At 45.0% G+C, this 25,686-nt stretch overlaps 1 long non-coding RNA gene across 1 annotated transcript; it reads right to left on the bottom strand.

Annotated features, from left to right (window-relative positions):
* Positions 1-9,044: 9,044 nt before the first annotated feature.
* LOC116538120 lies at positions 9,045-24,939 on the bottom strand. Its single transcript, XR_004263509.1, has 3 exons — positions 24,928-24,939; positions 21,301-21,303; positions 9,045-9,137 (listed from the first exon to the last, which is right to left on the bottom strand). It is a non-coding gene; the product is annotated as an uncharacterized LOC116538120 (long non-coding RNA).
* Between the last annotated feature and the right edge of the window lie 747 nt (positions 24,940-25,686).

Here is a 25,686-nt window from a genome sequence, read left to right on the forward strand (position 1 = left end):
GCCCAAGCTGCCCAGCCAGTCCCTCCCTATCTAAGGGTGTTACATTCTCAGCACGGTCCTACTTATTCATGAGCTCTACCAGCAAGAGTGGGCAGAACTGGGTTGGTCCAAGGCCACTCAGAGCATTGTACTGCAGTCACATGATTCCAGCTGGCCAGGACATTCCTCCTGGGGCTGGTGGGAATGCCTGCCTCCTGCCTCTGAGCTTCCTAAGTTGGCATGAAGCGAACCTGGGGCTGCTCATGGTCATCTTCCCACCACATGGAGAGGACCCATTGCTAGCAGGAAAGATGTAGCTAACATTCAGAGAGAAGCAGAGAAGAGAGGTGCAAAACTCCAGCAACTCCCTGGAGTCCTAGATTCAGTCCTGTCTAGGGAGCCACTCTTTATCTAAATTATGGGAGTTTGAGTTGCATTTCGTCACAGCTGGGAGAGTACCAGTTTGTATCAACTTCTGTGAAGCCCAAGCCCCATGGGAAAGGAGGGGAACTCACTGAGAGGTGGGAGTTAAGAGCATGGGCTCTGGAGCCAGACTGGCTGGATTCATATGGTAGCTCCACCACTTAGTATTTGGCCTCGGACAAACCATGTGACAGTTCCATGTCCATTTCTGCACCTGTGGGGTGACATGACATGATTAAATGAGTTGGCATGTCAAGTGTGTAGCCGATACATGGGTCATGGTGAACTGCTTATAAATACTATTACGTTGTTCATCTGTTCACATTTCACAGATGTCACTGCCACCCTCACCAGCTCCATCTTCATCCCACCGAGTCCCATCTTCCTTCTCACCAGCCCAGTATTGTTAAAAGTACATTTGAATTGCAGCAGTCGGCATCAAGATAGTGGGAAATAGCGGTTGAGATTTCCCAATAGAAGATTGAAAAGCCTAACCTGAACTAACAAACAATGAGAGGCAGTAAAGTAGAGCACAAGTTTAAGAATGAACCGAGAAGGTACAACCCTAGCATGCAAGAGGCCATCTTTCCTTCTTCAAGAGTTCTTTTTCATCAGCAAGAACCTCTCATCAAGTTGGTATCCCCAATAACAAAAGAGCTACTGCGGTTGTTTCTAATCCCTGTGTTAGTTTGCTAGGGCTGCCATAACATGCTGAGTGACTCGAGCAACAGAGATGTATTTTCTGACATTTCTGGAAGCCGGATGTTGGAGATGAAGGTGCTGCCGGGCTGGTTCCTCCTGAGGTCTCTGTGGTATGGCCATCTTTTCCCTGTGCCTTCACATGTGTCTCTGTGTGTGTCTATGTTCTACTCTCCTTTTCTTGTACTCTCCTTTCTTGCTTAGGGCCACCTGTATCACCTCATTTTACCTTAATCACCTCTTTAAAAGCTTTATCTCTAAATACAGCCACATTCTGAGGTCCTGGGGGTTAGTCCTTCAACATAAAAAATGTAGGGGAACACGATTCAGCCCATAGCACTCTGTGAAAGGGGCTTTTCTGTGCTGCCCCAGACTTCTCAACCTTCTCTCCTGCTTGGTAACCCCTCTTGTTCCTGAATCCCAGACTGACACCACACGGATAGTGTTTTGGCAGAAGCAGCTACAGGGTTTTCATCAGAGTCCTAGGACCCTGGACAATGTGAAAAGCATGAACAGTCCTCCTGAAGACAGTGAGTGTGGAGACGAAAAGGCATGGGTGGGAGTATTTGGGAACTGTTTGTCTTTTGTCTGTACATATTAAAGCCTGGTTTAATTCAAAATGTGGCCTTTCCTGTTTTTTTTTTTTTTTAATTGGAGTTTTGAAGAAAGTGGATGATGACAGTGTGTGCTTAGGAGCCTGTCTTGGGATAAAAGATGTCAGTCCTAGAACTGGGTATGGACAGTCTCAGAATGCTGAATAAGGGGCATAGAGAGATTCTTGGTCTTCTATTTCCTAATGCTCCCAGAATATTTTTAGATGATCTGTCATCTTTAGCTTAGGGCCATAGTATAGACTTTATGTCATTTAGTTTCATCACCAGGAAAACAAACATAGTTGACTGTGATAGCCACACACTGGAAATATCTGATGAGTAGCGTCTGTCTGTCCTGGCTGCTGGGACTGCAGTCTGTACACAGGGAGCACGTAGGGCTGGCACCACGGGTCTTTGTGTGCCAATTTTCCCTGACACTGTCCTGTTGTGCAGCCTTTCTTTTCCATAGCTATGATTTCATTCTCTTTTTATTATATTGCGCATATTTTTATAAGCTTTCTTCATATCCTTTATTCGTGCATCTATCCATACAAATGTATATGAATCATTTGGGGATATTTTCTTGATTGTTGGAAGCAGTGAAGTGTCAACCTTCTAATGTGAGGTTGAACCCCATTAATATGCCATCCAGGTTCATCTGTGTTGTTGCAAATGGCAGTCTCTTTTTTTTTTTTTTTTTTTTTTTTTTTTTTAAGAAGGAGTTTTGCTCTTGTTGCCCAGGCTGTAGTGCAATGGCGTGATCTCAGCTCACCACAACCTCCACCTTCCGGGTTCAAGTGATTCTCCTGCCTCAGCCTCTCAAGCAGGTGGGATTACAAGCATGCGCCATCATGCCCGGCTAATGTTGTATTTTTAGTACAAATGGGGTTTCTCCATGTTGATCAGGCTGGTCTCAAACTCCCAATCTCAGGTGATCCATCTGCCCCGGCCTCCCAAAGTGCTGGGATTAGAGGTGTGAGCCACCACGCCTGGCCATCTCTCCTTCTTTTTAAAGGCTGAATAATATTCCATTTATGTATACCAAAGTATCTTTATCCATTTGTCTGTGGATGGATACTTAGGAGGACGTTATGCTGACATAGAAGGAAAAATACTACATAGTATTATTTACTTGCAAATCTTTTTTTTTTTTTTTTTTTTTTTAACAGGTCTGGTTTTGTTGCCCAGGCTGGAGTACAGTCAGCCAACTGCAACCTCCACTTCCTGGGCTCAAGTGAGCCTCTTGCCTCAGCTTCCTGAGTATGTGGGACTACAGGTGTGCGCCACCACGCCTGGCTAGTTTCTGCATTTTTTGTAGAGACGGGGTTTTGTCAAGTTGCCCAGGTTGGTCTCAAACTCCTGAGCTTAAGTGATCCTACTGCCTCTGCCTCCCAAAATGCTGGGATTATAGGTGTGAGCCACCACTCATCTGGCCTTTGTTCAAACGTAAAAACAAAAGTCAAATAAGTACAAAGAGAAAGTAGAATGGTGGGTAGGGGGAGGAAAAGGGGAGACGTAGGTTAGAGGGTATGAATTTGCAGTGAGGTAGGATACACAAGTCTAGAAATCTAATGTATAGCATGAAGCGTATAGTTAATAATATTGTTTTATAGACTGAAAATTTGCCAAGAGAGTAGAATTGATAGATGCTCTTACTGCACGTGTACACATATGCAGACACACACTGTAACTATCACTTCTCACACACACACACACACACACACACAATTTTGTATACCTTAAATACATACAATAAAAATAAAGATGTGCCATTTAATTGTGTTTTGCTAACATCTTTCAGATTATAATTAAAAATAAAAACAGTGTCTTATTAAAAGGACAGATGTGTTTTCTTTGGATTTGAAAACATACTTGTGTAGATAAGGACACATTCACATTTTTGAGTATAGGTATACATGGAATTGTACAAACATAAACATAGTGAACATTTTGTATTTAGACTTCTGTTATTTAACATGATTAGGATATGTAAGGTATTCTGATTAGTTTAATATTCTGGTTAATAATGAGTTGTTTTTAAGTCATATAAAAACTATCAATTGAAACAGAAATGCAATAAAGCACCTAAGTCTAAAATTAGATTGTTCATAATGGGATGTTTCTTTTAAATTCAAGAAGTACTTCAGTCTTGGGAATGATGGTATATAACTATGTCAATGGACAAGAGATAAATTAATTAATCTTGAGCTTTAAGTTAGGGGAATATATACCAGACATTGCAAATGTGCATGGTTTGGGGGATGCATTTCATAGGAATGGCATGATGTTTGAAATTTAAAAATTAGGTGCCAATTTTTAAAAACTGAGAGAATTCACATAAAAATCTAGATTTCAGGTTTCTCTTCAGAAATCACTGGGCCAGGACTCCAGAGGCCCTGCAGGTCTCTCTGACCTGCCTGGTCCCCATGGGCATTTGAAGTCACAGCTCCTAAAGCATGCTGGATTAGTCCATTCTCACATTGCTATAAAGAACTGCCTGAGACTGGATAATTTACAAGGAAAAGAGGTTTAACTGACTCATAGTTCCACAGGATATACAGGAAGAATGCCTAGGGAGGCCTCAGGAGACTTACAGTCATGGTGGAAGGTGAAGAGGAAGGAGGCATGGCTTACATGGCCAGAGCAGGAGAAAGAGAGAGAAGGGTGAGGTGCCACACACTTTTAAGCCACTGGGTTTCTTGAGAACTCACTCACTATCACGAGAACAGTGAAAGGGAAGTCTACCCCAATGATCCAATCACCTCCCACCAGGCCCCGCTTCCAACACCAGGGATTCCAATTTGACATGAGATTTGGACGAGGACACAAATCCAAACCATATCACATAACTTACTAGTTTATTGCAAATTCTTAATCAGCAATGATTGAATTATAAGAATTCACATTTTGCAATCTATTCGTACTTTTTATTTTTCAAAACAGTTTCAAACCCATTAGCTCCCTGTTGCAGCCCTGTGCAGTAGCCAGAGCAGGGGTACTACACTCATTTCCCAGAAGGAAAAATTAGGGTCCCTGGACAGGCAATGACACCCTCTATGTTTAAGGGTCTCTAACTGTTTGCAGGAAGCAGTTTGGAGTTTTGTCACCCATGAATCTACAAAACCTCTTTTGAGATTATACATATTTTCTTCCAAAATGAAAATATAATTACTGTTTTCTTCTGGTTATATAAACAATACATTCTCAAAGTAAAAAGTTTAATGAGCACAGAAATGTATAAAAAGAAAGCAAAAACTACCCAAAGTATCTCTACACAAGTATAATCACTGTTAATTTTGGTGAACTCACTTCAAAACTTCTCCCTAAGCACATGTGAAGATGTTCATAGTTATGTAAGTATGCCTAAATATTAATGATGCAGTTTTGTAACCTGCTTTAACAAAAAACTCAGGAATACATCGCAGAGAACTTTTCGTATCAGTACACAGAGCTATAGAATCATTTTAAGTGACATGGCATTTCATTTTGGGTACACACTGAGATATCCTAACCAGTTCTCCATGGCTGACCATTTAGGGTGATTCCATTTTTTCCATTATAAACAAGGCTGCAATGAACATCATTGAATGTGTATCTTTGCCCACTGGTTCAATTAACTCATAGTGGTAAATCACTCATTGGAAACTGCGTTCCTGTGTACATCTAACCATCAGCAACTTTTGAGATAACATATTTCAAAAGATCACGTGAGCTCTTGGATTTGGGAGACAAGTTATATTGAGGATGTCCTAGTGTCTCCTGTACAAGCTGTGTGACGATAGGTATTAAAAAAAGAATTCCAACAAACCTTTATTGGTCATCTTTTATGTGCACCAAGCAATACTATACTGGAGATATAAAGGCATGAAACACAATTCTGCCCTTTCTTGAGCTCACCCGTGGTGCAGGGGCATTCTTGCATGTATGTGTGTGCATGCATGAATTCACACACTGCGCCTCCCTCATCCACCTCAATTAATACAACATGACCTCCCCCACCCACCTCAATTAACTATAATACAACATGGTAAGCGCTGAGCTTCCAGGTGAATGAGTCAGAAGGCAAAATGTATAATAATGCCTGGAAAAGTCAGAGGAGGTAACATTTCTGTTAAGCCTTGAAGGAGGAATAGGATTACTCCAGAGACAGAGGAAAGGCAGTTTGGATGGAAAGACAACTTGGGAAAACCCCTAGAAGTTCCCAGGTTTTGGAAGGCAAGTTGGGTATCCTGGTGTAGCCAGATTTCAGCAATGAGAAGTGAAAAATCCCTTCGGGGATTGAGTCTGTAACATTCCCTTTGCCTCAGCTTCCTCACTTGTGGATGATGCATTTGCCTATTTCACAGGGTTGGAGGGTTAAAAAAAATCTAATGGATGTAAGGTGCTTAAAATGGACTCTGGTACATGCCACGCTAGGTTCTCCACAAATGTTACCATGATGGCCACTATCTGCTCCCTTCACAATTTCATCCTAGCCCTCTTTCAGACTTAGGCTTTCCAACAGCTCTGAGGCCTTCCTGGGCAAGCCTTGTGCTTCGCTACTGTAGGTGAACATTTGGGCCTCCTCCAGCCCTGTGGCTAACCCCCTCGGGAATCCCAGGCTCCAAGGTGGAGGGAGAGAGGGTAGAGGTTCATACTCCTTGATTTTAACATTTGTACTCTACAAAGCCTGTTTCTCTGCTGAAGACTCTTGGCCATCAAGCTGGGCTTCTAATTTGGAATGTGGAAAAGCTGTATAATTTCAAATATTTTCCATGAAGTGCTGTAAATTTCTAGGCCCAGGCAATAGTGCTGTCTCAGGATGATGAAATGGAAAAAACCATTTGTGTGGGACACTTTGTTTTGCCACAAGCCACAGCAGTGTCATTTTGGACAAATCCCTCATCTCCCTGGGCCTTAGTTTCTTAATGATGTTGATGATGATGAGGAGGAGGATCCTGATGATGACAGTGATGATGAAGAGTGTCTACCACAGTGAGAAAGGCACATGCCAGGCTCTAGATCATTGAATATTATTTCATCCTCACAACAACTCTATGGGGTTGGTATTATTATCTCCATTTTTCAGATGAGCAAATGATGCCCCAAAAGACTGTAACTCAACCTGTCTGAGATCTTATGACTAGTAAGCATCAAAGTCAAGTTCAGACTTGGGGCTATCTAACCCCAAATATCAGTGATCCCCATTATTCCCTCCCTGTGTTTTTTTCTTCCGGGAAAATGAAGAGATTTGGTGGGAGGATATTGAAGGATGCTTTAACCTCTAAACTCCATGGTCTATGGAAACACTGCTTTTCTCTCTTTAAAGGTTGTTGATGTTATTGAATATAATGTAAGATCTTTGTCACAAACATGTTGTTCAAATGTACCTGGCAGAGCAGAACAAGTTGGTGTGCACAGAGGGTGGAAAGTTGTGTCATGGGCATCTATGTTTATTCTGCCTCAGAAAAGGAAGGGTGGAGTGGATAGTCCCTGTCTATGCTTCCTGGTGCCAGGTGGGATTAAATTCATCATTGGATTTGGGAGGTTTTGTCGTTTTTGGTTTCAGCCACACCTTCTGAGCTAGTTGCTTTTTATAAACAAGGGAATCAGGTGTTTTCTGCAGGCAGAAAGGCTTCATAGGCACTCTGGGGCCAGTTCGGATGCAGTAAGGACACTGGCTCCAAGTGACCCAGGTTGTGGTTCATCTTGTTGAGCCACGTGGTGAAGAGAGTTCAGCAGCCACAGCTGTTCCTGGCAAGATGGGGACAGTCCTTAATCTGAGCAGAATGGATTGACCAGCTTAGAAGAGAGAGGTTGATTTATGGGAGGGTCTTTAGTCCCGGTCTCTGGATGTGCAGACCTGAGTTTGAATCCAAGATCTGCTACACAGCCTAGCAAAGTATCCTGGATGCATGGATGTGGGTGTGTCTCCGAATGGAAAAAGGCGTTTATGGCACTCAGAGTGTCAATAGGGGCAACCACACTCCCCCCATTAGTTTTTAAAATTTTTTATCTATTTTTAAATAATAATAATAATAATATTTTTCCTAGACATGGCTCATGCCTGTAATCCCAGCACTTGGGAGGCCAAGGTGGGAGACTTCCTTGAGCCCAGGTTCACGACCAGCCTGGGCAACATGGCAAAATCCTGTCTCTACAAAAAATACAAAAATTAGCTGGGCATGGTGGTGCATGCCTGTAGGCCCTGCTGCTTGGGAGGCTGAGGTGAGAGGATCACCTGAGTCTGAGAAGTTGAAGCCGCAGTGAGCCGTGATTGCACCACCCCACTACAGCCTGGGTGGACAGAGAGACCCTGTATCAAAAGAAGGTTTTTTTTAGAGACAAGATCTTGCTGTGTTGCCCAGGCCGATCTTGAACTCTTGGGCTTGAGTAGTCCTCCCACGTCAGCCTCCTGAGTAGTTGAGGCTACAGGTGTGCGCCACCACAACTGGCTTCCCCATTTCTTGAATTGAGGTATAACATGCATATGCTAAGTATGACTTTTTTGTGGTAAAATATACATAATATAATATTTAACCATTTGAGCCGTTTGTAAGTATACAATTTGGTGGCGTTAAATACAGTCACGGTGTTGCGTAGTCATCACCATTATCTATACCCCCAATTTTTCCATCCTCCCCAACAAAATCTCTGTCTGTGCTCAGTACCAGTAACTTCCCGTTCATCCCTATCCCCGGACCCTGGTAACCTCTACTCTACTTTGTGTCTCTACGAATTTGCCTATTCCAGGTAACTTGGATAAATGAAATCATGCAGCATTTATCCTTTGGTGTCTGGTGTATATCATTATAATTTTTCCAAGGGCTGTCTGTGTTACAGCATACATGAAAATTTCATTCCTTTTCATGACTGAATAATATCCCATCGCATGTATACACCACATTTTGTTTATCTGTTTATTTGTTGATGGACGCTTGGGTTGTTTCCACTCTTTGGCTCTTGTGAATAATGCTGCTGGTGCACACTGGTGTAGGAGTATCTGTTTGAGTCCCTGCTTCCAATGCTTTTGAATATAAAACTAGGAGTTTCGGAATTCCTGGATAAACTGTATCAATCTTAAGTGTTCAAACTGATAAATTTTTCATATGTTTACACTTGTGGAACCACTACCCAGACCAAGCTACAGAATATTTCTTTTTTTTCTTTTTTTTTTGAAACGGAGTCTAGCTCTGTCACCCAGGCTGGAGTATGGTGGTGTGATCTTGGCTCACTGCAATCTCTGCCTCCTGGGTTCAAATGATTCTCCTGCCTCAGCCTCCCGAATAGCTGGGACTACAGGTGCCTGCCACCATGTCCGGCTAATTTTTGTATTTTTAGTAGAGATGGGGTTTTGCTATGTTGGCCAGGCTGGTCTTGAACTCCCGACATCAGATGATCTGCCTCGGCCTCCCAAAGTGCTGGGATTACAGGTGTGAGCTACCCCACCTGGCCAGAATATTTCTATTACTCCAGAAGTCTCCCTTGAGCTCTCCTATGGGCAATCCTTGCCTCTCCATGAGGGTACCATGATTCTTCCATCTTCTCAGCCTCAGGGTCCCTCATGGGCCAGGCTTGGAGATTCATGGAAGGTTAAACAGGTCAATGAACTAAAGGGAAAACACACACACAGCTGGTCTCTCTGTACCCTTGTAGTCCAAAGAAATGCTTTTACTCCATACTTTCGTTTGGGCTTTTTTTGGTTTCTTGTCTTCTGAGATTGTTTTAGAAGACACAGTGATTCTCAACTTCTTAGCTTTTCAAGGAGACTTGCATGTCTAAGAAAGTAAGCTTGCCTGACTGAATTTTGAATTCCTGGGTCTGAAATTGTAATGTGGATAAGAAGTGAGCCACTGAAATGAGTGAGTTTCCCCTTGTAAGAGGTGAGAAGCCATGTGGTCACCTCCTGCGGGACATCGGTCAGTCTGTAGCTCTCAGGGGTAGAGGTCTCAGAGGCTTCTGGGTGCTGGAGCTGGAGAGAGGAGGCCTCGGGAATCTTTGGCTGAACCTCAGGCTTGGGGACCCCTCAAGGCCTCTTGAAGGGAGGGGTAGGTTGTGAAGAATACAGAGGAGCAAAATGGGAACCAGGAAGCTGCTGGGGCCTGAGGTGGCCCTGGGAGCTGTGACCATCCCCCACTGCCACTGTCTCTGCTTCTTGTTGAGTGTCTGCTCTTTCCCCCTCACTACTCTCTGAGGGTCTTCATCCTTTGTTCTGTACATCTCTTCTCTGACCCTTCTGTTCACTCCCCACTTTGGCTTCCATATGGTTTGGAGTCACCCTGAGCCCCCATCACTCTACTCTTCCCCCAGACCCTTCCAGCTCGGCTTCCACTGATTGTTGTCCATCGTCACAGTGAGCCCTGGTTCAGATTCCTAGTGCAGGAAATGTGGCTGGCCCAGTTTCTCTTCTCATGCCAAGTCGAGCCAGAGAAAACTACTTGACCTGGAATGGGCTGCTTCTGGTCGCAGCCCTTTTCCTGCTCCAGTGCCTTGGGGAGAACATGCCCAGCCCCCTGCCTTTGGGGTATAACTCCCACTACAGAGTGGAGGCAGCAGAGGCCAGAGGGGTCAAGTGATGTGCCCATCTGTGTGGACAGATCAGGTCAGGTGTCGATGGTGGTGGTTAGAGGCAGGATAGGATGAGTGGGGTAAATGGAGAACGAGGGGATTTAGGACAAAGTAGAGAGCAGCATTAATCTCATTATGATGAGTTCCATCTTGCCCTGTTATGTGGAGTTCTTCCTGCCCCCTGGACTCCCATGCTTCTCAATGAGTTCCCCATCACACCCCATCTCCCAGTGTAGTTATTATACAAAGCTCCAACATCCTGGAGGTATATGAGTGTTCCAGTTCCTCCACCTCCTCCCCAACACTTGATATGGTCAGTTTAAAAAAGTTTAGCCATTCTAACAGGTCGTGAGCCCCTCTAATTCCTCACATTGAAATGATTCAATGTACTGAAATTTGTTTCCCACATGTGTTTACCCTAGAACTTGCTTTTATTTTTAGATGATGATTGCCCAAAGTAAGGTGATCATGCATAAGATCAGTAAGACATTGTGTTAGGAGTCTTTTCATTGCATATGACAGGAAACAAACCCAACTGGATTAATCATTAAAGGGAATTTGTTGATTTGCTTAAATGAACTGCCTGGGGGACTTCAGGAGCATCTTGATACAGAAATAATATAACCTAGATGAAGAAACTTAGCCTGTTTTCCCCTAGTTTGGCTCCAGGTTCATGAAGATTCTCTCCTCATTGTCACAAGATAGTTACCTATGGCCCCCAGGGCTATGGTACTTCCAATTCACATCCAGCAGGGAAAAGACTATCCCTTTCTTCAATTGTTAAACAAAATCTTGGGTTTTGCTCTCACTGGACCAGTTTAGGAAACATCAACCAGTTCTGCACCCACCTCCTATGAATAGGACAGTAGGATTATACACATTAGCTATTTTTTTTTTTTTTTGGAGATTGAGTCTTGCTCTGTCGCCTAGGCTGGAGTGCAGTGGTGTGATCTTGTCGTTTTGCTTAACTGCCTCCTGGGTTGAAGCGATTATTGTGCCTCAGCCTCTGGAGCAGCTGGGATTACAGGCACACACCACCATGCCCAGCTAATTTTTGTATTTTTAGCAGAGACGGAGTTTCACCATGTTGACCAGGCTTGTCTTGAGCTCCTGACCTCAGGTGATCTGCCCGCCTCGGCCTCCCAAAGTGCTGGGATTACAGGTATGAGCCACCATGCCTGGCCTACACATTAGTTTTTACTCAACCCCTTTTACCCAACCCACATGCCCTACAGTAGAGCCAGAAGGTGGCACCTGGGGGAGGAATGGGGAGGGGTGGGTGCTGGAGCAAAAGTCAGTTGCTGCTGCCGAAAGACAGAGAATGCATTCTGGGCAATCCAGAACAGCCCCTCTCTACTGAGGACATTGAGTGGTGTGGAGCTGAACTGGACCCTCGTCATTTGTCCCGTTAGCTTGCTGGAGGAAAGGGCACCTTTTGAACTGAAGGTTCAGCTGGAGAAGTCTCTGAATCAGGGAAACAGCTTGCTCAGTCTGGCTTGCTGAAAGGCTTCTCATTTTCCTAATGGGCCCCAGACTGGGACGTCCAGCCAAGCCCGGCACTGTGTCTCCCCGACTGCTTCGTTTCTTTCCATTCAGGCTCTTTTGTTTCCTGGAGATGCAGTTGCTCTGGCTTCCAGGTTAAGGCTTTGGCCTCGTGGGTGTGAATTTACAATCAGCCTCCCCTCAGTTGTCTTCATGGAGCTGTGATTTGTCTATGGCTGCCTGTGAGGATTTGAATCCCTGTGGAGTCTGTGAACACTCCCGATTTCCTGTTACTTCATGGCCTCGTGTGGGCTCCCTGAAGTAGCTCTGCTCCCTGAGCCCCCCCTCCCAGCCCAGATCCCGCCACACCCATGCCCTCAACCTTACTCTGTTCTCTGCTGCCCTGTCTTAACCATTCATCTCAGGGAATCTCATTCCCTCTTGGCTCTGTGCCCTACTTCTGTTGCTCCTTTCTTTCCTTTTTGTTTCCTCCACCCTCTTTTTTGCTCTGCCACCTTCTCTTTCCTTTATTCTGGCTGCCGATGAGAGGGAAGGCCTGCACTTTTTCCTGGTTTTGGTTTCAACGTTTCACATTATGAATGGGTGTTCCTCTTATTTCGTTTCCATCTTGAAAACTTGGTCATTTGTGTCCCACTGGATCCAGACACTGGAACACTCAGACATTTCTTGTCTTTTTGTGAGTGGCCAAATGGCTGTAAGACCTGTCTTGTGGATCCAACTCTGGATGCGGAGTCAGGATATCCACGGTCTGGTTGCTTGGTTTCATTGGCTTTTTTTTTCTTTTCTTGAGACTGGGTCTCTCTCTCTGTTGCCTAGGCTGGAGTGCAGTGGCACTATCATGACTCACTGCAGCCTCGACCTCCTGGCTCAAGTGATCCTCCTGTATCAGCCTCCCAAGTAGCTAGGCACACAGGTGCGGCTACCACACTCAGCTAATTTTATTTAAAAGTTTCTTTATAGAAATGATTCTCACTATACTGCCCAGGCTGTCTTGAACTCCTGGCCTCAAGCAATCCTCCTGCCTCTGTCTCCCAAAGTGTTGCGATTACAGGTGTGAGCTATTGCACCTGGCCTTCACCAAAGTATCTGAGATATTTGTGGAGTGTTCCTGGTATTCTCACAGCAGTGTACCAACCTCTTGGCAAAAGTACAATCAGGCAAGTCTATACAAGCTGCCCTCTTGCCCTTGGGGCTTTCCAGTTGTAAACGAGCACTGAGTGAGACACGCTGAACTCTCGGTGCACTTTGTAGCCGGACTTGGGCCTGTGGAACCTGGGGCTGGGCTCCACAGGCCCAAGTCCGGCTACAAAGTGCACTGAGATTTGGGACCCTCTGGGGTAGGTACTGATGGATGCTACACATTTCATTTGCAAGCTTGTCTATTCCTTTTGAGACCAACCTCGATCATGAGCTTGATATCATCACTCCATCTACTAGGTGAGGAAGGAGAAGGCTCAGAGCCTTGCATTGACTTCTGTACGGCCATAGGTGGAGATACAGCAGCCAGGCCGGCATTTGAGCTCAGGCGTCCCTGCTCTGCCATGTCCTTCCTCTTTTCCAGTTGACTGTGAATTCCTAATATCTATTCTTTGGCTTCCATATGACCCATCTCCTCTATGTTTGTGGAAAGGAGGTTGAAAGAGACAAGTGTGTTTAAAAAATAGTAAGAAGGATCGGAGTCTAAAAAAAGCTGGCCTGGACCTGCTGCCGCTGAATGCGGATGTTGTCGCAGCCCAAGTTCCTTAGGCAAAAGGGATGGTTGAGTATTACCAGCATCAAGATTCCTTTTTTTTCTTTTTTTTTTGAGACAGAGTTTTTCTCTTGTTGCCCAGGCTGGAGTGCAATGGTGCGATCTCGGCTCACCACAAACTCTGCCTCCCGGGTTCAAGCGATTCTCCCACCTCAGCCTCCCGAGTAGCTGGGATTACAGGCGTGAGCCACTGGGCCCGGCCTGGGCTTATTTTCATTATGAAGTCCCCATATTGACTCTGAAGGCTTCCAGTGGTTTCTCCTTGAGGTCCACATCTCTGCAAGACTCATGGTGGACTAATATCCTGCTTGCTCTGGCTCCAAAATACATCTCTAGTCCCCTCATATCCTCAGCTATGTGTGTCCCGCTCTATAGCCATCTTCCTGGTCCAGGACACTGTTACCTCTCCCCTGGACACCTGCACAGCCTCCTAGCTAGCGTTTTGGCTGGGTGATCTTTAAGACCCTTCAAAGTCTTCACTGTGCTGAGAATGAACTTCAAGCTTCTTTCCTCCACCTGTATGGCCACCCTGGCCCTTCCCCATCTCCTCCCATCCCCACTTGTCTCTCGTGCACCCCTCTTAGTCACAGGATGCTTTTTGTGCTTGCCATTTCTCCTCCTGAAACACTCTGCCCCCAGCTTGCTGCAGGCTGACTCCCTTTCCTCTTCTTCCTCCCTCAGCTCATCCTGAGCTGAGCACTGAGGTTTTCCTGGGCTACTATATACAGCGGCCTCCCCCGGTGACTCTCGGCACATCATTTCATTTAGTGATGTCTCAGCTCTCAGAGTCTATGTGTGCTTGTTTCTTTATGTATTTATCTGTTATCTGTCTCCCCTACTAGAATGCAAGCTCCTTGCAGGCTCAGCCTTACCCACCGTATTCACGGTGGTATGTCCTCTTGCCTAGCAAACATGGAATGCACTCAATACACATTGCTGAAACCAGTGACTGAATAATAGGTGATGCAACAGAGGATTCATGACAAACACTGATGCCCATGGAGGGGAAGCTAATGATTTTACTGGTCAGCCACATCACAGGATACCTGCTGGCTCAGGTTCCAAGCAGGCAAGATGAGAGCAAATATCACAAAAGTGACATTGTAAATATACCCTGGTTGTATAAACCATGTGCAATTTTTCATGCCATTCATTATATAAATAATAAATATTTGTTGAGTGTTTAGTACGCATTCAGCTTTGGCTGTGTAATAAAGAACCACAGAATCTCACGGGCGTACAGATTCTGTGTCGGAACATTGACTGGGGTTTGCCTGTTCTATGCAGGGCTTGGCTGGGTTGGGCTCTAGGCTGCAGGGGGGATCCAGGTCTGCTCTATGTGATCCTAATCCTTCTTAGACTAGCTGGTTCCTTGAGCTGAGGAAGGGTCATAAGAGGGCAATGCCAGTTAGACAGTTACATTTCAAACCTTTACTAACATCTCATTGGCCAAAGCAAGGGACATAATCACATCCAAAGTCAAGGGCAGAGAAGGCTCCTCCATGCTCCTTGAGGCTGTGGCAAGGGTGTGTGAACCATAACACCACCACCACAGGGGAACGAAGAAATGAGACCAATTCCAGTCTTTGTCAAGTGTGTCATTTACCCCTGCAACAACCTTACAGGGGTTATTAACCGTATTATATTACCATTATGTATTATACTATAGGCTGTAACTACACTACATCAGTATCTATTTTGTAATGTGTTATGCTATAATTATCCTACAAGGGTATATTACATGTCATACTACACCACTAATAGTATAGTGTATATATATTATACTATAAAATATTATCATGTGATTATGCAAGGTCTTAATATTATCTTCCTTTTGTAGATAAAGAAACTAAGAAGGAAGAGGTTAAAAGACTTGCCCAGGATTACAGACAGGAGCAGAGCTGAAGTCTGAAGCCAGGACGTCAGACTCTAGGGTTTCATCACAACCCCTTGTGATGCTCCTTCCCATGATTTTGATAAAAGAAGCAAAATGCCTCCAAATTGGGATATAGGATAGGTTGGCTGCTGGTGCCCTTCCATCTGAAATTCAGATCCTTCACTCTGCCTACTTCCTGGGCATCCTCTGGCAGCTGTTGTCTGGTCTTTGTATAAAGCCCTCTTTCCTTCCCATTAAAATTACACAACCAGAGTTTCACGCCCTCAGGGTCTTTAACAGCCTTGAGAATCAAGAGCTGCTAGTTATTTTCCCAAGAGAGAATTTGTTTGCATTTTTAAGACCCCCCCCTCCCCCATCCAAAGGCCTGACCAGTGTGGGAAGGGAGAAGTAGTAGGAGACAAGGAAGCTTTTGGAATCTGTAATCACCTTGAGCCAGGAGGTCTATTGAATAGAGAGAGTCAAGATTTCCTTAGCATTTAGTTTCTCTTAATCCTGCTGGCGGGAGGTTGCAATTGAGGGAGGGAGAGAGAGAGAGAGAGATGGGCGGGGGAGAGAGAGAGCAATAACCCTCAGGACTGATGCTGTGGGTGGACATACATAGATATGCACTTACATAAAGGCATTCCACGCCGAGCAGAGGATCTGTTTCAGTTACGACGGAACATTTCAACTCCATCATTTGGCATATTCTGTAACCAGTAGTCTTTCAGCACAAGACAGGCTGGTAGGAATGGGATCTGCTTTGAGGACTTAATGTCATGGCCTGTTCTGTGTGTATGTGTACTTGTGTGTTTGTAGAACATTCAATACTTAATTGTATGCTTCGTCTGCTCACCACTAATTTCTAAAAGAGACATTCCAAAGCCTTGGTTACATTCGCTCATATCTCATAAAAGCCATAACTTGACTGTGGTGCCCAGAACTAATCCTGTGTGGAGACAGAGGCAGCAGTCACCTGGGAGGGTTGGAGGTTCTGGAAGACCCACTGTCCTGACAGTTACCACCTCCCCAGCATCCATTTCCTTTCTTCCATGCTAAAGGGTCTCCAAATTTCTCAGCATGTGGTTTGAGTGACCCACCCCTAACCCCAGATCTAGAAGTGGATTGGTTGAAGGCCATTAACCTAATTCTTGTTACAGTGAACTGGTTTAGGAGTGGAAATGTAGTGTGAGTGGATTCAACAAGAGGCAGCCCAAGGTTATGGAGAAAGAGAACCCCTTCCCCTTGAGATGCGAATGAGGAAGACGACCCCTGTTAATTCTTTTGTGATGGTGAGAGGAGCTCCCTTAAAATAGTAGCTGACACTGGGAAGGTCCACAGAGAGACGGGAGCAAATGAATGTTTAGTGAAAACGTTCACCTGGATTAGACCCCATCTGAAGCCTGTTCTGCCTCCAAGATCTTTGGTTCTTTTTATAGATTAAGCCTGAGTTTGGTCTTCTGTTACCTGGAACTAAACTAATGTGCATTGACACACCTATCAAATCAAAGTATTGTCTTTTGCTGTTCTGCTCTGATCCTGGAAACACCCACTGAAAGAATCACTGGTCTGGGAAAAATTGTGGTACCCAAAGACCTCAAGAAGCACTTAGAAGCATTACTCCTGAAGTCCCATTCATCCCAAGAAGAGTTGCTGGGTGGAGGAGACAATGTGTCAACATGTCATGACAAGATGGTATGGTAAGTGCTGTGTTTGTGTGTTGGAGGCAGGCATAGCCGTGCTCATAGTGAGGAATGAGTTAGAAGCTCAATCACAGCCCCATGTTGCCTTCCACCATTTGGGTAAAAGAAGGAAAATGCCTTCAAATTGTGATGTAAGCTCTGCCCAGAGGATTCTGGGAAGGTTTTAACCAACAGGATTTGTAAGGCATTGACCACCCACCGAGCAGCGTTCTAGGTGGTGGAGACACCGTGGTGAGCAAAGCAAAGGCCTTGCATGCATGGATCTTTCATTCCAGGTGGGGAGGCCAACAAATAACACATAAGCAATAAGCAATTGATGACAGGAGAGAATACAAATGGCATGAAGAAAAATAATACTAGTGAGGGCAGTTGAGAGCAGGGCAGAGGGAAAACCTGTCTAGGGAGGTAACAGTGAAGAAGAGACCTGAGGAGGAGCACGATGTGAACCACAGAGCCACGTTGGAGAGAATGCTGCAGGCAGAGCAAATAAAAGAACATAGGCCAAGAGCTGGGGCGACAGGTATGATATTAGAGGCTGGGGTTGGGGAGCAGAGGTCGGGCAGAGTGAGTGAGGGGCAGGAAGCAGAGAAGGTCAGAGGTTGGTTAGTGGGTACCATGTCCTGGGATGTGGTCTTCAAGGCCATGGTGAGGACCCTGGATTTTACTCTGATGAGTAAGGGCCTATGGAAGGTTTGAAGGCATGGCACAATTTGAGGTATGATTTAACCCTCCCGCCCTCCTGCTGCCATATGAGAAAAGACTCATATGGTTTAGTGAGTTGAATGGTGGCTCCTCTAAAAGATATGTCCACATCCTAACTCCCAGAATCTTTGAAGGTGACCTTATTTGAAAAAAGGTCTTTGCAGATGTAATTAAGAATCTCGAGACAAGGTCATCTTGGATTATCTGGATGGGCCCTAAGTCCATGACAAGTGTTCATACAAAAGACAGAAAAAGAGAAGATGGCTGGTCGGAGAAGGCCATGTGAAAATGGGTGCAGAGATTGTAGTCTAATAGCCACAAGCCAAGAGACCTCTGGCACCACCAGAAGCATGTAGAGGCAAGGAAAGAGACTGTCCTAGAGACTTTGGAGGAACCTGCTGATGGCTTGGTTGCAGACTTCTGGCTTCTAGAACTGTGAGATAATAAATTTCTGTTGTTTTGAGTCATCATATTTGAGATAATCTGTTATGGCAACATAAGAAACATATAGGAGGCAGGAGTGAAGCAGGGAGGTCTGGAAAAAAGCTATTGCAAAAATACAGGTGAGAAATGAAGCTACCTTGGCCTAGGGTGGGAGCAGTGATGGGGCAAGAGGCTGTCCCACTGTGAAGGTAGGCTTTGCTGAGGGATTAGATGTGGGGTGTGAAGGGAAGGAGTCAAGGAGGACTGTGATATTAAGAGTGTTAGCCCGAGTAACTGAAGGGTGGAATTGACATCTGAAAGGGGGAGACTGGGAGAATCAGGTTTGTGTCATGGGGAAAGCCAGGGTTTGAGATGCCTATTAGAAACCAAGTGGCTATGTCAAGCAGGTAAGTGAATATGAGAGCCTGTTACCTGGACTGGCTATACATACCTGGGCATCGTGGGCATAGTGATGGCACAAAAAGCCAACAGCACGGATGAGCATGCCAGGGAGTGAGAGTAGACACAGAGGAGGCGTAACAGGGATGGAGAACTTGGATACACCCATGTTACAAGGTTAGAGAGGTGAGAAGGACCTGGAAAAGGAGACCGAGAAGTTGCAGCAGGAGAGGTAGGAAGAAAACCTGGTAAGCGTGGAGTCCCAGGAGCCACGTGAAGGGGGGGTCAGTCAAGATGAGTGGAACACAATAGCAATTTTATCATTCAGTACTCAGATTAAAAGTTTTGTCACACAAGGATCTTGATTTGTCCCATTTCTTCTTGCCAACCTTGAGGACATAAACAAATGTATTGTGACTGCCATTTCAATCATTCAACTATAATATGCTACTCAGGTCTGGGACAAGTACCTACCAGTGTCAACAAGTCCATGTGACATGAGGGATGCATATTGGCCACTTGTAAGATGAGAGAAATATCTGTTTAAGCTCATTGAGGAATAAGTGTGGACTACCTCTTCATGCGTAATCTAGGGACTGAGTAATGCATTTTTTAAAGTGTTTGATTCATTCTGGATCATGCTACATTTCAAGAGGAAGAAGTGGTCTTCAGTGTCAAATGCTACTGAGAGATGAAGGCAGTGAGGGATGAGCATTAACCACTGATTTGGGCATTGACACTGGAAAGAGCAGTCTCGGGAAGCTGAAAGCCTGACTAGAGTGGATTTAAGAGAACGGGAAGGGAGAGACTGGGCACTTGGAATTCCATGAACCTTTTAGAAAGTCTGCTCTGTGAAGGGGAGCAAAGAAATATGAGAGTAGCTGGAGGAAAATGAAGGATTAAAGTATAGAAACATTTCGTTCTTAAGGTAAAATAGCAGTGTGTTTGTAAGACGAAGGGAAAGACCCAGCAGAGAGGGAAAAGCTAATGATTCAGGAATCCGGGGGTTTAATTGCTGGAACAATGCCAGAGGAAGAGAGCGGTGACGGGCTGCAGGGCCCAAGGGGAGGGGCTGCCCTTGCAAAGAGTCCATTTAGTGAAAGAAGAAAGGCAGGAACATGGGCACAGATGCAGTGAAGGTGAAGGAGGAAATGTTGGAAGCTGGAGGACAAAGAAGGCACAGAGAATTGTCCCCCAGGTGAGAGGGAGAGGACCTGCCTAGGGAAGGATTGCTAGACAGAGTGAAGGGGCATTTCGGGCTTTGACAGCTTAAGTAGGGCCAGTCAACACAGCTGGGGGTGTTTCTCCAGCCACGTTCAGCTGCTAGGAGCAGGCACAGAAGAAGTGGGAAGTTGAGCTTCCCTAGGCTTGGGGATTTTGCTAGGCTACAGTAAAAAAGGAAACATGGGCACTGTGGTCAAGGGTATATAAAAGGCAGTGATGAACCAAGGAATTAACTAGGCAAGGAGGAGAGGTCCTCTTGGTGGTCAGGTCAATGATTGGAAGTCCAGGTGGGTCTTTAAGATTGCAAGAGTTGGGTTAATAGAGGGTCTACACTGAAAAGGGAGTGGCCTGTGGGTAGCATGTTTGAAATTGGTGTTATAAAGCAAGTGCAGTGTGGCAGTGAATTCAGGCTGCCATAACAAAATACCACCGACTGGGTGGCTTAAACAACAGACATTTATTTCTCATGGTTCTGGAGGCTGGAAAGTCCAAGATCAAGGTGCCAGCGAGGTGGGTTTCATTCTGAGATCTTTTCTCTTGGCTTGCAGGCGGCTGCCATCTTGCCCTATGCTCACATCTTCTCCTGTTTCTGTGCACAGAGATGGGGGAGTGGAGAGCGAGTGTGAGCTCTGGAGTCTCTTTTTATAAGGGTGCTAATCTCATCACGAATGCCCCACTCTCATGACCTCATCTGACCCTACTCACCTCCCAAAGGCTTGACCTCCCAATACCATCACATTGGGGGTTAGGTTTTAGCATAAGAATTTTAGACAGGTATAAACAGTCAGTCCATGACATGCAGTTATTGCTAATGACGAGGTCTGAGCATTAGTCAGATGGGTTGTGGACTGAAGAACAGGGTTATTGGAGGCAGGAGGCTGAGGAACTAAGAGCGAAGTATTGGGAGAAGCGTCTTCATGGCATCGAAATCACTCAGCGTCACAGCAGGACTGGCTTTTGGAAAGACAGAGAGAGATGCAGGTGCTAAATCTTCAAAAATGGAGGGAGGTGAGTGGATGCTGCCGTCTCTAGAGTTTCTAGGGGTCAGTGCGTGAAATGATTAGGAGGCTGGACTTTAGTGCCAACTTCCTGAAATTGAATCTTTAAAAAAAATTAAGTATTTTAAGGGGACAAAAATGGTATATATTCCTCCTGTACAACATGATGTTTTGAAATATGAAGACATTGTGGAGTGGCTAAATTGAGCTAATTAACATATCCATTACCTCACATACTTACTATTTTTTTGTGTGGTGAGAACACTTAAAATCTACCCTCTTAGTGATTTTCAAGAACACAATACATTGTTATTAACTATCATCGTGTTGTACAGAACATCTCTTGAACGTATTCCTCCTGTCTGATGAAAATTTTGTCCCTCCTCCCCCTTCTCCCGCAGCTTCTGGTTACCATTCTACTCTCTTCTTCTGAGTTTAGCTTTTAAAAATTCCGTATCAATGAGATCATGCCATATTTAACTTTCTGCGTCTGGCTTATTTCACTGAGCATAATATCCTCTAGGTTCATCCATGTTGTCACAAATGTCAGATTTCCTTCTTTTGTAAGGTTGAAGAGTGTTCCATTGTGTATCTGTACCCCAGTTTCTTTATCCTCTCATCCGTTGATGCAGGTTTAGGTTGATTCCATAGCTTGAGTATTGTGAACAGTGCCGCAGTGAACATGAGGGTGCAGATGTCTCTCTGACTTACCCTGAGCCTGACTCTTATCCTGTGATTTTTGGCAAATGACTTAACCTCTGTGTATCTCAGCTTCCTTATTTGTTAAGTGAGGATGACAATCATGCCTACGTCACGAGGTTTTGTGAGGTTTAGATGAATTAATGAATGCAAAGTGCTTGAAAAGGAGCCTGGCATGTCATGAACATCCTAAAACGTTACTGTTATGTTGTAAGAGTGTACCACGGTAGGGGCAGGGGAGGGGCTGGGTGGTCTGGCCCAGTAGCATGAACTTCAAGGTTCATGAGCCTTTCTAGGAAGGTGGGAGGGAGAAAAGCCTGTCTCCTCCATCTCCAGGCCAGTGGCACCAGGAGTTTTCGGGAGAGAATGGCCATCCTTAAGCAAGCAGCAGAGGAAGTGGAGCCCACTGGGCTTTGATTAAGGGCAAGAAGGTGAAGAGGAGATCTGGCGAAGAGGCTGAGGACAGTGAACTTTGCTGTATATGGGCAGCGAAAGCCATTGGCTCTGTGGAGAGGCTAGGAGACTGGGGAGGGTAGTGGGCTTGAGTCACAGCAAGATGTGTACAGAGATCCTTTGGGATGAAAGGCCAGGTGACGGGAATGGCTGGGAGTCACGGACTCCGGGTGACGGTCCCAGCATGATGGAATTTCTCTTGGCGATTCCTTAGACTGTGGTGTTGAGATGAGAACTGCCATTGTGTGTGCGGTGGTGGCGGCAGAGGGGCTGTCTGGCCAAAAGCATGCAGAGCTCAGTGGGTGTCTACAGCTGAGCAAAGGATGAGCACATCCCAGGAGGTGGAGTTAAACGTCACTGCAGATGGACAAGGGCATGGGAGGGATTAGAGCTGCGACTGGTAGGCTATTGGGGGTCAGACTGTGAAAGGTCTGACCTCGTACAATTTTTAAAGTGCAGGCCTTTAGCCAGAGAGTCAGATCTGTGCTTTAGGACATCACCCAGGATGAGGGTAGGTGGTAGGTGTTCAACAGAGAGAAATCCGAGTCAAAGAGACCAGTTAGGGGGCAGCTGCAATAGACTTGGCAGCAGATAATAAAAGTCAGAAATCAGTAGGCGGAGGTAACAGGAGAATGGAGGGTCGGGGAGCAGACTGGAAAGAAAATTCAGAAGTAGAATCTATTCCCTGGAGATATTCGAAATCCCTGAGCAAACAGGACCCAGTAGGGTTGTTGGAACTCAAAGATGCTGGTAGGAGACAGAAAAATGGATTAAGAATGTGGAAACCTGGCTCTAGATGCAGCTCAGTCACCAAGTCAGTAAGTTGCTGCCTTTAGCGATTCTCCTGAGCTTTCCAGTGCCTCAGTTTCCCTAACCCTTCCATTAGCACAAGAAGGACATTTCCAGCTTCCTCTGGCACTTCAGCAAGGGGAAGTGCGTGGATGCTATATTGTTAGGCATTTGAGCACTTCAGTGAAAGATACTTTTTATATGCATAGTGGGGGTCATCTCAAGGCACCTGTGTGTCCTTTACCTCATTTAATGTTCATGAATCTGTCAGTCAATTGAGGCGGATGATGATGATGACAACAAAGATGATGATGAAGGTAGCTGACGTTCACAGTGTGCTTGTTGAGTACCAGTCACCCATACACCCATCGACAGTCTTATTCAATTCTCACAGTAGTCCTTTGGGGTTCACAGTATTATGGGCTCCATTTTAAAGATCAGAAAACTGAAGCTTGGAAATACTGAGCAAATTTCCTGAAGATGTACACTTACTAAGGGCCTGGAACAGGGTTTTTAACTCAGGCAGTTAATTAACCATTTCTGCCGTGTATGAAGGATGTGTAATGTCATCATTCTTGTAGATGAGGGGTGGGCAGGCCAAATCCAGCCCACTGATTGTTTTATAAATACAGTTTCTTGGAATCCAGCCACACCCATTTATTTATGTGTTATCCACTGCAGCTTTCCTGCTACAATGGCTGAGTTGAGTAGTCACAACAACGTTGCCTGACCCACAAAGCATAAAATCCTTATCAACTGCCCCTTTGCAGAACCCTAAGCTAGACTATTCTGTTTTTTGTCTGTTTCTTTTTTCTTCTCCTATCTGTTTTTTTCTCTGTCTCTCAGCCATCTGATAATACATAAAATATGAAAGTAAAGGGGATTCTTCCTAATGCAGCATTCTGTGTTCTTGGATATTTTATCAGTGCCAGATTGAGAAAGACAGAGCCGTTGATGTGTCATCAGTGAGCCTTTTGATGAGGTCCACTGCTAAAGTAATCATGAGGATAGAAAGTGACACCAAATTCCCATAAAGTATTTATTATCCACCCACTGTGTTCCAGACACTAGTCTAAAAATTGCTGGGGAATATTTAGAATTAATGGGGAATTTTCTCCATTTGCAAAGTGAAGGGATTGAAATGAGAGGAGCTGGATTCAGGTCCCACCCATCTGGAGCACATTCTAAGCCATCCTTTTGAGAAAGCCCTGGTCTCTAAGCAGAGGTCATGTGTATACAAGTGGCCCATATGACCTAATGGGCCAGTGAGGGACTCCTTTCCAGAGATCAACTTCATAAAGTGGGATCATATGACAAACATGCAGGTACTTGGTCTTAGGAAATGTATTTTGACTTTTCTGGTCACAGTAAGGGGACAGAAGGAGCCCCACATTCTTTCCTGACACGCTTGACAAAAACAAACTCAGCTAGAGGTGGCCAGCAATGGAGGGGCATCCTGTATTAGGACTTGGATGAGGAGTTGTAGTGTCACCCCCCGGCCACTAGAGGACTTCATCCCATTTCAGTGGAGGAAGGCTTGTTAGGGCCTCTCTACACTGGCGGAGGTTTGCTCATTTTCCCTTCACTTGATTTCTGCCAGTGGCCTTATGTGTGGATGCTTCATGAGATGTCAAGTATCTGAAGAGCCTGTGACACAATCATCCAGTGGTGAATTGCTGAGGAGTTCCTCTCCAGCCTGCTCGACTCTGAGGTTAAAAGAGTCTTCATGTTAAGCACAAATCATCTCTTTGCACTTTCACCAGTTGTGTCTGAAAAACACAGAGGTCTGTCTCACTTCCTCATCACAGTCCCTTCCAAGAAGCCCCACAGTGGGGAAGACACAATGAAATGGCTTATAGTCATTCAACAACACGTAACACTCTTCCAGTGCTAGACACCATGACAAGTGCTTTACAATCACTAACTTACTTGATTCTCAGAGTCACTTTATAAGTCAGGTGGATGGGATATGGCCCCTTTTACAGATGGGTAAAGTGAGGTACAGAATAGTTACAGAACTTGCTGAAAACTATGCACCTATTAAGTGGTTGGACTGGGATTTGAACTCAGGCAATCAAGATCCAGAGTGCACGCTGTTAACCAGCATGCTCTGCTATCGTGCCTCCCAGGAGATGGGCCAGATAAACAATGACATATTTTTAAAAACATCCTATTTTCTTTTCACTGTATGCACATAACAGAACATTTGGAAAATCACAAAGAAAAAATAAAAGAAAAAATTACCCACAGTCTTACCACATCACCACAATCACAGCAAAGATTCTAGTGTTTTTGCCTTAATTTTTTAATGTGCATATGTGTTTTTCATATCTTTGTGCATGCAATTTGAATCCTACTTTCCACTTAACATATAATGTCCTAATGTTATCACACAATTTTCATAACCACTGTTTTAAATATTGCAAGAATGTGTGCATGTGGTGACATAAAATTCTAGGGGAACAGTTAAACAAGAATGTCCAAAGGAGGAAGAGAGCAGTACAAATTGTCAAAACAAGGATGTAAAAAACAAAAAGGATGCCTGTGGAAACTCTGGGCTTGTGCAATGACAGAAAAGGCCACTACGCTGACACATCATGTCAATGGCACTGAGCTGGGAGGTGGCAGTTAGGAATCTTGTGCCTCATGGCGTCTGGGGACTAAAAATAGCTCTGTAAGGTGACAACATGTGGCAAAGACTTGGGGGAGGAGAACAGGGGTTTGTGTTGCGCTGTGCTGTGGTATGCTGCATTAGAGCTGCAGTGAGAAGGCCTGCATCCCAATTACAGCTTTATTCACTGTGTGACCTTGGATAGTTCACTTCTATGGGTATCAGTCTCCTTCTCCTATCTCATGGGAACATTAAGAGTTCTCATGAAGAACCGTGGAAGAATACGAACTATATCATGTGTCAGGGATGCTTTTG

The sequence above is a fragment of the Sapajus apella genome, unplaced genomic scaffold, assembly GCF_009761245.1.
Source record: "Sapajus apella isolate SASKATOON/1434 unplaced genomic scaffold, GSC_monkey_1.0 scaffold117, whole genome shotgun sequence".
NCBI classification, from domain to species: Eukaryota; Metazoa; Chordata; class Mammalia; order Primates; family Cebidae; genus Sapajus; species Sapajus apella.